Below are 13863 nucleotides of genomic sequence, written 5' to 3'. Positions count from 1 at the left end.
AAAAATATAAAAAGAATACAGTAATATTAGTAATATAACAATATAAGCAGTAACAATAGTAATGACAGAATATATTAATTTTTCAAGTTTAAGATTAATAATAAACCTACCGAAAGTTACATTTATTTTTCTTCTTTTTTTTCTAATTTTAGTGAAAGTTGAAAAGAATTTAGAAAACATTTGAATATTATATAAAATAAAAAGTATTATATTCCAATTGTTTGTTTTTTTAAGGCAATCCAAAAGGTCATGTTTGCCTAACTATCTACAGGTGACTAACCTATTCTAACCATAGTGGGGGGTCAAGTTTTTAATTTTGTGGGACCACCACTTAATAAAAAAAGTCAACAGATTCCAACTGGCGTCGCCCGTAGATCTCAGAATGATAGACCTAGGGCTAACCATCTGAGCTACGGACGGCCCCTTATATACCTAATAAAAATTTGATATTTATTAAAAATAATAATCTGTCATGATTTCACTACTAATTTTAATTTAGTATGTTAGAAAACCCACCTTCACATACGGAAAAAATAAACCATCATCCACTCTGGCTTTTGGGAACTAACACAAGAATTTGAAGGGTTTCAAGAATTTGATGCGATATTTAATCTTGTTAATTATATAATAAAAATTTCTTTTTGACCTTAACATACATATATAATTAGAAAGAAATACAAGGACTCGAATAGATTGGATTTAATTACATCCACTCATTACTTTTCACTTTAGAGTGATATAAATAAATAAAAAAGACTTTAAGTATTTCTCCATGATATGTTTTTTAATTTTTAAATTTATTATTGCACACATATCTATTATGATTGCATGGATCTCCTTTCCTGCTGTGGATTTTGACAAACGTATCAAAAGGAATATAATTTCATAGAGAAGTAACAAATCCGAATTTCGATTTCTAGAGAAATTTTGATAGAAGTTATTTAAAAAAATAAAATAAAATGATAGGTTTCAAAACTAAGGGCGAGGGAAGTCGGATTGAGACGGTACAAATTTGGTTTATTGATTTCGACGGGACATTAATACCCAAACACGTTCATGCTGAACCAAAGTTGGGATCTTGAAGTTCAAAAATGAACCTTTTTTTGTGACAGCGCATGAATTAGGTATGGATCAAACCTCATTCTAAGTTGAAGTTCGGCAATTTGGTTATGGTTGCCGTGGAATACTTATTGGTATTTATTTTCGTTCTTCCCATGCCTAATCTTAAAATACTGGTAATTATGAATACTACACAAAGGAAAATGGCATTAGACAAATTCTCTTTTGTATTAAGCCAGTAGTGTTCTAGGTGTATTTGTCGTGCAGTGTTCTATGTTTTATATCTGTATCATAATATTTTTTGAACAACACAAGGTTAAGATCTGCTTCAATCACCTACCAGTTCACTGCCATAGAGTCTATTTTCATTTGGACTTGGCCATAACTTATTGAATAAAATTTTACTAACTTCTTTTAGTAAGTAACTGTGGTGTCGTCACCAATAAATATTGTAAAAATTAAATTTTACATATATACCTTGATAATTTTACCTAATTAGCTACAAATAAGGTAAATAAAGGAAACAGATATTTACTGTGATCCGTCCGTTTATCGCTAAGCGAAGATTGAGCGAACGGCTCTTGCCATTAACAATTTTCATTATTTGGGTTTCCAGCAAAAATTTATAGCCCACCTAAAACATCCGCTCATGTACGGCCTAGCTCTAAGGTCTCATCGAGTACAGTTCTGAAGATTACTATGATTAATATAAGTTTACGGATAGATGAATCTTAAATTTGAAACTGAAGTTATTTTTCCAAGGGGTTAACTACTAACTTACCTAAACTTTTACTTAAATACAGTCATTCTAAAGTTTGCAACTTTATCAAAAGTGCGTGTTGAATTGACTTTCTTGATAATATTATATTGATTTAACGATTGAGCATGATACCGCGTTTATTTCGAATGAATTAAAGATAAGGATAGGTATCTAATCTGAGAAACCTCGCAAGAGTAAACTAATTTTAACTATATATATGTATATTTCTGCTAGCTACTCAAATTAATTCTAAAAAATATCTTAATATAAGATTAATTATTTATTATATGATTGTTTGAGAGTGGTTTATTTTACTGTTAATATACACAATTTTGATCCATTTTACTCTCAACTTATTATTCTTAAAAAAACTCTCCAACGTTTCGGCCCTCAGGCCATTTTCAAGGTGGCAACCTTAAATATTGATGTCATTGTTTTTAATCTCATTTGCAGGCTAATTCCCCATGTCACATTTACATAACTTTTTTTATATCTTAAATTTTAAAACCCCTCGTTTTTCACTTATTCACTGTTATAAGTGATAAATATAAGTGAAAAAGGAGGAGTTTGTATAAAAGGGTTTTTAAGCATAAGATATAAAAAAATTTATGTAAATATGACATGGGTAATTAGCCTGCAAATGAGATTAAAAACAAGACATCTATATTTAAGGTTGTCTCCTTGAAAATGGCCTGAGGGCCGAAACGTTGGAGAGTTTTTTTTAAAAATAATAAGTTGAGAGTAAAATGGATCAAAATTATATATATTAATAATAATCTTCATATAACTTATTTCGTCTTAAGGATTCGAGACTTAACTTTTATTTTTAAAGGATATTTCATCTAATTGATATAAAATCATTCACCATACGCTTCATTGCCACTTATGAATTATTGATAAATCCTCCTTCAACAGCAACTTCTATATTCCATAGTTATAGAATTTAGAGCGCGTTTGGATTCACTTAAAGCGCTCAGCCTACGAAATTATATTATAATAATATCGAATGCTACCGCTGACGTATATCCCGGAGAGGGATTTATGCCGGATAAGAAGACCGTGAGCACCTCCTTATCGCTGCCCCGAGGATAAAGCAGTAACGGCCCCTTGCGCAATGATATACTATACACCGCCTTGTGCGCAATGCATTGCTATCGTGCGATCCTTTACTGCCGATCCACAGGTTCCTATCTGCGGCTATTTCCCGCCTCTTATCGTCCCCGTTATTAAGGAATATCTTTCAGAGCTAAAAATGCTTGGATACGCTATTTATTTTTTCCTCCTCGCGGGGAGGAGCACAAATTTTACTGCACTTTAATGCCACCTCGGGCTACCCCTCCTTGTAAGGGAGGCTCCTATCTGGCGGTTGTGTTAGTCTACAAGAGGGTGGCTACTGAATGGAAAACACTCCTTGTTGAACAGTTAAAGAGACATCTTTTCGTTTAAAAACTACAGATCTTTTTCTATACACTACTCTAAATAAGCAATTACAGCAAAATTTGAGGATTGAGGAGTATTCAATTAAAAGTTTATGTATACACTTCTCGAGAGAAAAAGATTTTTTAATAATTTAAAATTCTACATTTAAAATTGATTTACTTTATTTCAAAATTAATTTTTTTCCCAATTAAATAGATGTTAGAAATTAATATTTTAAATCAATATTTAACTTATTTTTCGAGTCTACTTCATTGGTCCACTTTATGTCAAATCATTATTGTGAATTAAACATAGGTCTCTACAATATATATAATAAAATTCAAGAATATAGTTTATTCAATTCTTTAAATGTGTCTTTAAACATACATAGATTCTATCATAAAAATTAAATAATATATGTTTTCTATATTTCTTCTTGAAACCAATTAAAAACGTCGAGTTAACATTTATATCTTTATTATCTATTAACTGATAAAATATTAGGAAAATAAATCAGATGTATGGTCAATCGTTATAAATATATTTTTTCTGATGCAGTTTTAAATTTAATTTTTTTAAGTAAATTTTTAACTATATTAAAAATTGTGTATTTGTTTTTATTCGCTGATTTAAAGTAGTAATATACTAATCAATGAGAGATACTCTTGAGAACATATTCCTTCTAGATCTCTCACTTGTCGAGTGGCTCAACAAGAACAATATTGCCATTCCTAGCCATAAATCAAACACCTCGACGGTTCCAATCAAGCCCGGAAATCGAGAGAGCCTAGATGGATAGATGGATATCTGGCTACGGCTCGGGGTGAAATACACGGAGCTTATCTCGAATCTCTGGAGCTTTGGAGGGAGGGGGGTGGGTTGGCAAGGCCCCCGCCGGCTGAAATATGGACGGAGGGGGATTAGCCTGAAGGATGGCGTCCTCAGCCTAACCGGCAGCTATTGGAAATGAGCTTCAGTCCGGGCCGACTGGAAGATTTGTCTCCGCTCTGGGGCAGTCGGAGGGTCTGGAAGCCCTGGTCCAGTTTTGGATAACTTCGAGATTGGATGAGGCAGTAAGACATATGTAATGGCGTTTTGGTCTTCATCTATGTAAGACGGTTATGCTTTTGGTCTGGGATTTGTTATAGCCTGAAAAATGAGTCTTTTCCTCGTGAAATGAATTTTTTTAATCTTATTTAGCACAAGAGTCAATTAGTAGATTTACTAACCCTCTGCAAGGATAGCGTTTAGCAGACTCTTAAGTGTTAGAGAACACCGTTGACTATCAACTAACTAAAGAAGAGGAGGATTAAGTATTATTTGTTTTCTTCACGCATGCATGTTAATGTTAAACCCTTCAATTCGTGCGCTTTGGTGACTCACAGACTCTTTCACCATTTTTCCTGTAGCCTAGTTCATTTATAATTAATTGTTAATTTGTAATTACTTTTTCTCCTTTAGACTTTAGACTTTTTTTTTTTTAGAAAAATTTCCAAAACATTTACAATGAGCAGTATTGGCCATTTTAAAAATTTTCAAGATGTGTGCAAAGAAATATTCAAGGGTGATTGAGGATTTAACCAAGATTTATTGGGGAAAAAAGGATAAGACTACAGTGCTTCATCAAAACCTTGAATATCCAAAAAAAAAAAAAGATAAATAAATTCCGGCATGCTATTCTTTATCATCAATGACTTATCAGAACACGGGCATTCTGTCAGTGTTAGATAATTGTATATTACAAAAATTTCCTCCACTTACTAACAACCTCAAAAAATAAACTTTCCGATCCACCAAACATCAGACTACGCCTACAACCATCGAGATGATGTCCGAGAGGTATGCGAAGTAACAAAAATACTATAAAATTATTTAAAACTAATTTTAACAAGAAACAAAATGCTCCGTCTCCATTTCACATACGTGAATAAATAAAGAGCTAATGCACCAATTTCACCTGGCTTTCTTGAAATATGAAACAAGTTTGTGACAAAGTTTACATCAAAACCCTCACATAAATAGATGGGGACAAACTTTTATCCCTGTACTCCTCGGGGCTAACCCTTTCCGAGCTAAGGGAAATATGTTGAGATAATTTCCTAATGGAGAAAAGTGGCCGAGTGGAAGTTATAAACTTGGACACGGAATTTTAATCAGGGCACAAGATGTAAAGGTTGCCTCTGGAAGGGCGGAAAATTTTGCTGGGAAAAAGCTCTGGAGCATTAGTGGACTCCTTTGGCTCGGGGTAAGTTTTGATTAATGTTCGTGCTAGGCTCTGGCCTTCCTTCTCGGCTTTTGGAAGACGTGTTCAAAATTCGTATGTTCTCTAAAATTTCTTTACCTCTTTTATAATCTAGAGGCATCCAGATAGAGTTGCCTTGTATGTAAAATAACAAGCTAATGTACAAAATAAAAAAAAAAAATGAAAAATAGCAAATCTTAGGCAGCTTTCACATTGAAGACTTCCTAGTCACAACTGGCATATATATCACGCATCTTAATGGCACGAGCTTTAACACTAACATGGCAAGTACCAGTAGCGTTTTGTTATTATTTTAATAATACCTGTTTGGTTATTATGTTGAATAATAATCAATGATCTGAGTCTTCAGACGAGCTGACTATCATTCTATTAAGTGCAATCAGCAGACGACGGAGGCAATGAATGATTCGATCATGGTAGCATCCATACTGGAATAATGCTAAAGGATATAGCCACACTATTGTGTCTCAGTAATTACTCAATCACCTACAAAAGTTTCAATTCTAACATAAAATGGAGATTTCAAATTTTAACTAGTTATTTGATCTCATGAAACCCTGATTTATTAGGTAAACATAGTTGAAGTATATGAATGGAAGTACTTATACACTCGTACTTGAATACATTCGGCTTTAGCCACAAGCTAAAAACACCAGGCGGCTGGTTCCCAAGTCGCACGTGCCACATTTTAGAAGTGGATCGCACTTGCAGCCTTGGTGTGTAAGAACTCCTTCAATATCACAGTCCAGTGTTTAGATTGCATGCATCCTGCTACCAGGAATACTTTTATACACTACCCGCCACAGTGTATAAAATAATAGAAAACTAACTAGAAAAAAAAAACAGTAGTAGTTTCAAGTACACAAAAATAATAACATAATACTATTTAAAACAAAAATAATTAAAAATACGTCTTATACATTTTTTTTTTAAGTAAATAGAAAATATATATAAAAAAAAAAGGAAAAATGAATTTCAGGTAGTGAGAATATATTTTGTACTTAATAAAAAAAAAAATTGTTACTAAAAAAATAAAAATTACAAAACAACTAAAATTGTTCGATGAACCAAAAGTTGTTGTTGTTGATTGTTGCTTAAAGGCGTAAAACCCTCTGGTCATCAACGCCTATTGCATGATAAAAGAAAAAAAAATGATAAAAATAAAAATATATAAAATAAAGAAATTAAAATGGAAGAGGAATTATAATTTAGAAAGAAGGCCATGTGCTTTTAAAAATTCAAACACTAATGTAATTTTAGCTTCCTCATCTGTGAGAGCTTCTGATAAATTTGGGGTCAGTCCTTGTTCATTGTTGGCAAATAGTGAGTACATTCTTCAAAAATATGTCTAATCGTGAGAATGGACTGACAATATTTGCATTGAACCAAAAGTGAATTGGACAATCAAACGAAAAAAAAGTTTCCATCATAATATAACATGTTTTTTTTTTTTTAAGTTAGACTGTATCAAAAATTATTAAAAACTACAAATAAATTAGTTCGAGTAAAAATAATAAGACGACATAAATTTGACTTCTTTACCTTTAAAAGTGATGAAAATTTCTTTCGTGCATAGAATGCGAAATATGCCATGAGAGAAACAAACGAAATTAATGTTTCGAAATTGTTCCGGGTCCCAATTGATTAATTAATTGAAAAACAATTAAATATAGTTTTAATTATTTATTAATGACCAACATCACAGGTCTTTATAAGGCCTGTTTTGATTGACGGAAGTGTAAAAGTTGAATAAAAAATACATTATATCTTATTCAGAATTTTCTGGACGTACCCCTCCGAAAAAAGACTGCTCTCCCCCGAGCCTAGTAGGGACGAAAAGAAACAGATGAACAAATAGAAGACGAGGGTAACATAAGAAAAGAAGATGGGCGGCGCCGCAATGCTTCTTATTGTTTATACTGAACAGATATGGGGGCGATAGTGCCTAATATATCCCGGCAATATATCTCTCCTACTGTCCTACGGTCCTCTGGTAAACACTCCCTTTTCCCTACCATTGCACCCCCGGCCTCCGAGTATCCTTCACAAATTTTCATATCCTTCCTCCTGGACTCTCCTGCTAATATTTCCCTCCTCTTAAGTCTGAAACAAATCATCTTAAGGAAGGGGAGGGTCAGTTTTCCAGTCTGTCTCATATTTCCGCCGTATGGTGCACTGGTGAAAAATCTTTGTTTTTCCCATGTCCCCTCCCTCCAGTGGGATGAATCCATTCGGAATGCCCTTCATTCCAGCGGTGATTTCTATTAATATCTTCCCCATAGGAGATTTTTTGACTTCAATGAACATTCAAGTAAATCTATTTCCATGTGTTATGAAGTAGATTTATATTGTGAACATATATTAGTATTTACTATCAAATTTTAACATCTTAACCTTCTAAATCGCAATACTAAAGGATGGGAATATCGACAAAAATTTAGGAAATTTTTAGTTTAAAAAAAAATTGAAATTTTTCATGAAATGCGTCATACAAAGCAACCCTGAAAATAATTAATTTATTTATTTTATAATAAAACAAAAATGAATATTTCGAGTTTAAGTACAGGTATGCACTTTTTCCAAAGAAATGGGGGTAAGATCAAAAATGACTTTAATTCTTCTTGTACTCTTTGGATAAAGGGATGGAACCTATCCTCCCTAAATTTCAGACCAGCAATATTAATTTAAATTGACCAAAATTTCTCCGAGTTATGCACTTTTCCTATTAAGTCAAGGAAGTGAAATGAGAATGATAAATCATTATAAGAGGGAACAAAATAAAAAAGGGAGAATTGAAAGAAAACTTAAATATCTACAATTTAGGTTATATATGATAAACATTGACAGACACTAGGCAAGTTGGGTACACTTGGGTTTTTAAACGGGATATGTATCGAGAAGAAAAATTAATAATTGACAGGGACAAATGAGAGTTTACTTTGATTATTATAATGTGTTTTTCGTTTAGAATTAAAATATATGTAAGGGTCAGAATGAAGTAAAAAAAAGATCAAAAAAAATAATAAATATTTTTTTTTTCACCAGGCAGATGAAGGAACGCAATGCTGTACCGGAGGCAGTATATAACAGGAGGATACAATTCGGTAGCGATATCTCTCTTATAAATAAATATCCCAAAGCAATGCTGGGGAACAATTGCCGGGGAAAAGGTACTTTAATCAAAAGGGTAAATTGAGGATATAGTACTGGAGCAATAAGTATTAATAAAAAGGCGTGGGATATGGTCGCTTTGGTATTCCGTGAGGACCACGGTGTAAATAACCCATAAGACCGCACCTTGATTTAGGGTGGGTTATTTGGTAATGCTTTATCCGGTGGATAGCGCACTACCCCACCAGTACATACATCCCTTCTCATGTCTAAATCAACATTCCTTAGTCGTTTAGTCTGTTTCTCTTTTGAGTCATCATTAAGTATTTGTCTCACTCGATAAAACTTTTTCAATAAATAAAAAAAAATAATAAAATATGTAAATATGTATAACGTGCTCATTAGAAATATATATTTTTTTTTTAAATAAATTTTAATGAGGTATGAATAGTTCACCCTAGATGTGAGGAGAAGATGGTCGGGATCCGGTCAGAAAAAATACATAAATTTTTTCATTGTAGTGCCTCTTCAATTCTGCAAACTCCCCCATAGCCTTAGGTTGTGTCAAACCTAAAGAAAAAGAAAGAAATAAAATACTCACACATTTCAAAGGTGTTGGCTGTCTTTATTATTAAATTTTATATATTCGTTTGATAATGCAAATCCTTATGAGATAAAAACTGTTAAACTAGTTAATTATCCTCGTTTAGAAAAATATTTGTAATTAAATTATTATACTATCTTATAATCCATAAAATATTAATATAATATATTATGTAATATCACCTACTTTCAAAACGTCCACTTATTGATTTACCTTTTGGGTGCAATTCTTGGTGTAATAAATTTCTATTTCTATATTTCAATAATTTCACTTAAGTTTTAGAATATAAACAAAGAAAAACTATTACTGTTAGATTTACATTATAATCATAGATATAATTAGACCAAGCAGTAGAAGTACCTCACAGATAATATGTAACAACTTGTGTACCACAATGGAGAAAGGCAAAGTCATTGGATTGCTAAGTTCATTATAATATATATGTTAATAAAATCATGTAACAACTTTAAATTATTTAATGTATACAGACATTTTATTTACTTTTTTCATACCGAAATCAGGATATTAAAAACAGGATCTACAAGCAAGAAATCAATTTATACTAATATAAAATATAAATAAATGTATTCCGTAATTATAAATATTGTACAAGTAGTTTATACAAAAAGAATTTTAAGAAAATAGAACTATCTTAGAATTGTATTTCCTATACCAAGAAATATTCAGCATAGGTGCTTACCTATTCGTCATTGGCGTTCTCAGCGGAGGGCAGAGGGGTACAGTTACTTCATCTATTTAATAAAAATTATTTTTTATTTTTTGAAAAAAATTGTAATAAGAAATAAAGCACTGCTATAAGTATATACAATTTTGGTTACATACATCTCTTCTGTACTGAAATGTCACAACCTGAACGATCATGGCTTGGCCCCTGTAGTTTTGATCCTGTGTACGCCCTTGGGTACACTTATTAAGTTGTGATTTGATATTAAAATTAATTTTATATTAAAGAATCCAACCAAGATGTTGAGAACTGCGTCTATGCTATAACCATATGTTGTGAGTTCTAACAAGTTCGTGGTATGTTACGAGTACAAACCATTTCGTAGTGGCTTCTGTGCCATAAATATTACTTAAACAATTTTTATTATCAAGTTCGATTTTTTCATAAAATATATCTCCCCATGTTTCAAGCCAACTTACAGCAAAGTTTCATTTAGTTGTTTCCAATTTCATCTCTCCCAAATAACAAAACCAAAAGAAAACAATTAATAAACTTTTTTAAATAAATAAACAAGTTATTTTAAGAATGACCTTTTTTTATTACTTATATTTTGTACTATCAACTTACTGAGTTTTTTTCTACAAACAAAAGCTTTTCAGGATTAGTAACTATATTGTTGAAGATAAAGCACGTGTTTCACCACAATGATGGACAAGCTATTATCATAATAAATGGTGTGATGAGTGTACAGTTTGTTAGTGATAACACTAATAGTGCAAATGGACATTATGATTTGGAAACTGTTGATGATATCTACATGTTGATAATCAATGGAAAAATGTTTTATTTACCGGTATATTTAATTGCTAATTCCAAAAAGTTTAGCATAAGTTACTAAGGGTTGATAAAATATTTAGAAAAAAAAGATTATATGTGATGGACAACAGTCTTTACCTGTGCTGTTTGCATTTTTAATTTTTATTAATTATGTTGTTAATCCTCGTCATCTGATATACATTATAACATTTTAAACTGTGGTTTGCTTATTCTGTATAAAGCGAATTTTTCTATACCGATACTGTATTTTTGTTTAACATTTTCTAGTTAATAATTAAAATAATTTTTACTAACCTAGAAGACATCTTGAAAAGCTACCTGATTCACAAGCAGGTAGAAACTGTCCTCAGATGGTTCCCATACAAAAGATGGTTTCCAATAACATTCCATCATGGTGGATCACGTTTAAACTGATTAAACCTAAAACAAATATTTGTACAATTAGTGTCATAAATGTTTCACTCAATTTTTCTACTCATCTTATAATTTTGTTTTACATATTAAACTGTTTTATTTTATTTTTCTTATAATTAAATATTTTAGTTTTTAATTTTATTCAGTAGATTCGGCATTAAATAAAACTTATCTTCCGGGTATGGACTCGAATAGAATCCAAGCACCGCTAAAATAAATTTTCGTGGACCTTTATCAAATAAATATTAAATTTACCCCTAAAATATTAATGCAACAAAAATATAATAAACATAATATAAATATATTACATACAAATAAAAACCGACTAGTTAACAGTGATTTAACTTAATTTAGCTCCTTGGTTCGATTGCCGTTGACTAAAATGTGTATAATAAATATCACTTTTTTATTATTATCTGATAGTGCAGCCTTATATTATAAATATGTTTGTTGTTCATCATGAGTAATATAATGTTTTAATATTAAGTATTAATGCATATTTTAATATTATTGATAAAAATTAAAAAAATTAAATACTGAGTGGATTTACTACAATCTGTTTGATATGAATGTAACAAAGTGCACTTTGTCACTATAGCTGAAATCCACCTGAAAATGAAAGTCAATTGCAAGCCAACCAAACACAATATCGTTCTGGCAATATTGCTCAAATCTCCGTCACATATTTCTATTTTTTATGAACAATAAATTCCTCACTTTTAAACAATTATTAAATGTGATCATCATAGATTTTTTTACTTCATGGCATAATCTAGTATGAAATTATTGAAATCAACTGAAAGAAGTACCATGTGTAATGCTGTTTTTTTTTATTCTTTTTTTCTGTTCTAATATTTCTTGTAATACTTTATAGTTTATACACATGTGTTATGTTCCATAAAAAAAAAAAAACTACATGAATTCAAATACGCAAAAAAATCAATAGCAAATAAAAAAAAGGTTTTAAAAAAAACAACATCGTCCACTTGAGACACTCAGGAATCGCTCCTTATCAGGAGCTCAATCTAAAGGATATCTCTTATCTTCTGGGCCGTTCTTCAACCTAGAACAGAAGATAGAAAAGAGTAGAGAGGTAACGGTCATAAATTATCGGTAGGACAAGAACCCAATTCCAGCGGGGGTTGGGGGCGTGGCCATCCAATAATAGGGACTAATTAGATTTGGAGGTGAGGTGTCAAGTCGGTTAGCCATAAATCAGGTACCATTGTGATTGGCTGGCCGAGGTGGCCAATCCCGTCCCGTCTTACCTCTTCGGATTCGGTGAAAAATGGGGGATGTGTCCTTTCGTAATTAATTTATGTCCTTCCCCTAGACAGATGGTCCTCCGTGGTCACCTCTGACGCAGGACTTCTTTTTACTTCTTTTAACATTGGTGGTCCCCACGTTTTTCCGATCTGTATTTTTTATTTCATTTTCAGGTATTAGCCGGGTTCCATTGAAGGGTAGCTAGTGATTTATACGGAACAATATTTTGATTTTAGCATAGTAATAAATCAAAGTGTATCCAAAGAAGAATTTTTACCGTGTGAAATAGAAGGATTTGTACAGCATTCAAGTAATTACATAAAAACCGTTCAATTTTAAAAGTTCAATCTGCTTAAAACATAAAAATATTTAATTTAATAATATATTACTTTTAATTTTATATATAAGGAAAAAAATTGAATTAACTTTTTTATTACAAGTATGTGTTATTTTCAATCATGGCCCAAAGTACCTATAATAAGTGTTTTTGAATTAGTTCAGTTATTAATTTGTTATTTTAAATCCTCAAATTTAAAAATAAATAAAATTAAAAAATAAATCTTGGATTGAAATTTTTTAAAATTATTTTATTCGTTTAACAAAATAAGTAAAAAAGATGAAATGAAAATGAAAATATTGAAAAATAATGTTTACTAATTATGCCTGTAATAAAAGAATAATAAGCATTTGTCCAACTAGTGTTACTATGCTCTGTGTATAACAAAAAGTGTTAAGAGAGCATCTGAAAAATGTGAAATTTGGATTATATGATGATGAAGAAAAACAAATAAATATCATAAAACATAAAATATAGACCAATAATAAAAATTATGTTTATAAAAAATTAACTTAGATTTAATCAATTAGCATCACAAAATTTAATATAATAATATAATAATAGAGTCAAACATAGAATAAACCTTCAAAACCCCTAAAATGTAAAACTCACTGAACTAGCCATAATATACAAAATAACCATAATTTGGATAAAGGGGAAATTTTAAATAAAACATTTAATTGAAACAAAAAAGTACATTAAAATAATATATATAAACATATAAAAATGTGCAAAATTTCAAAACAGACATAAATATATAGGAAACACTATTTTTATATTGATATATTTAGTTGATTTGATATAAATTTAGTAATTGAATATTAATAATAATACTTTTAGTTTTTAATTCTAGTTTTAATATGGTTTTTCGTATTTTATATTATTATTTTCGACAATATAGATTTCATTGAAATAAATCTAATGTTTTTACTGATGAATTTGAAAATTTAACGTAAAATTTTATGTAGATTGGCTATATCTGTAATGTGTTGTTCAAGGAGGTTAGCAAATAATTTATAAAGAAAATATCATTCTGACAATAAAATAGATTTGCAGAAAACAGGGAAAAACGAACGCATTTTTCACCTTTTGTTTTATTCAGTAAACT

The 13863-nt window shown here is 30.7% G+C and overlaps 1 protein-coding gene and 1 long non-coding RNA gene across 3 annotated transcripts in view; one reads left to right on the top strand and one right to left on the bottom strand.

The window, feature by feature from the left end:
• The window catches only part of LOC106679886 (homeotic protein ultrabithorax), a 453404-nt gene that overhangs the window by 418369 nt on the left and 21172 nt on the right, over positions 1 to 13863 (top strand). The gene's annotated exons all lie outside the window — the stretch shown is intronic.
• Positions 9088 to 11877, bottom strand: LOC136795711 (uncharacterized). The gene is made up of 4 exons (XR_010843361.1): positions 11762 to 11877; positions 11033 to 11158; positions 9917 to 9968; positions 9088 to 9182 (listed from the first exon to the last, which is right to left on the bottom strand). It is a non-coding gene; the product is annotated as an uncharacterized lncRNA (long non-coding RNA).

This window comes from Halyomorpha halys, unplaced genomic scaffold (genome assembly GCF_000696795.3).
Source record: "Halyomorpha halys isolate HHAL.00 unplaced genomic scaffold, Hhal_1.1 Scaffold15.1, whole genome shotgun sequence".
In the NCBI taxonomy this organism is placed as follows: domain Eukaryota; kingdom Metazoa; phylum Arthropoda; class Insecta; order Hemiptera; family Pentatomidae; genus Halyomorpha; species Halyomorpha halys.
Note: the sequence above shows the minus strand (reverse complement) of the source record. Positions and strands in the feature narration are given on the sequence as shown.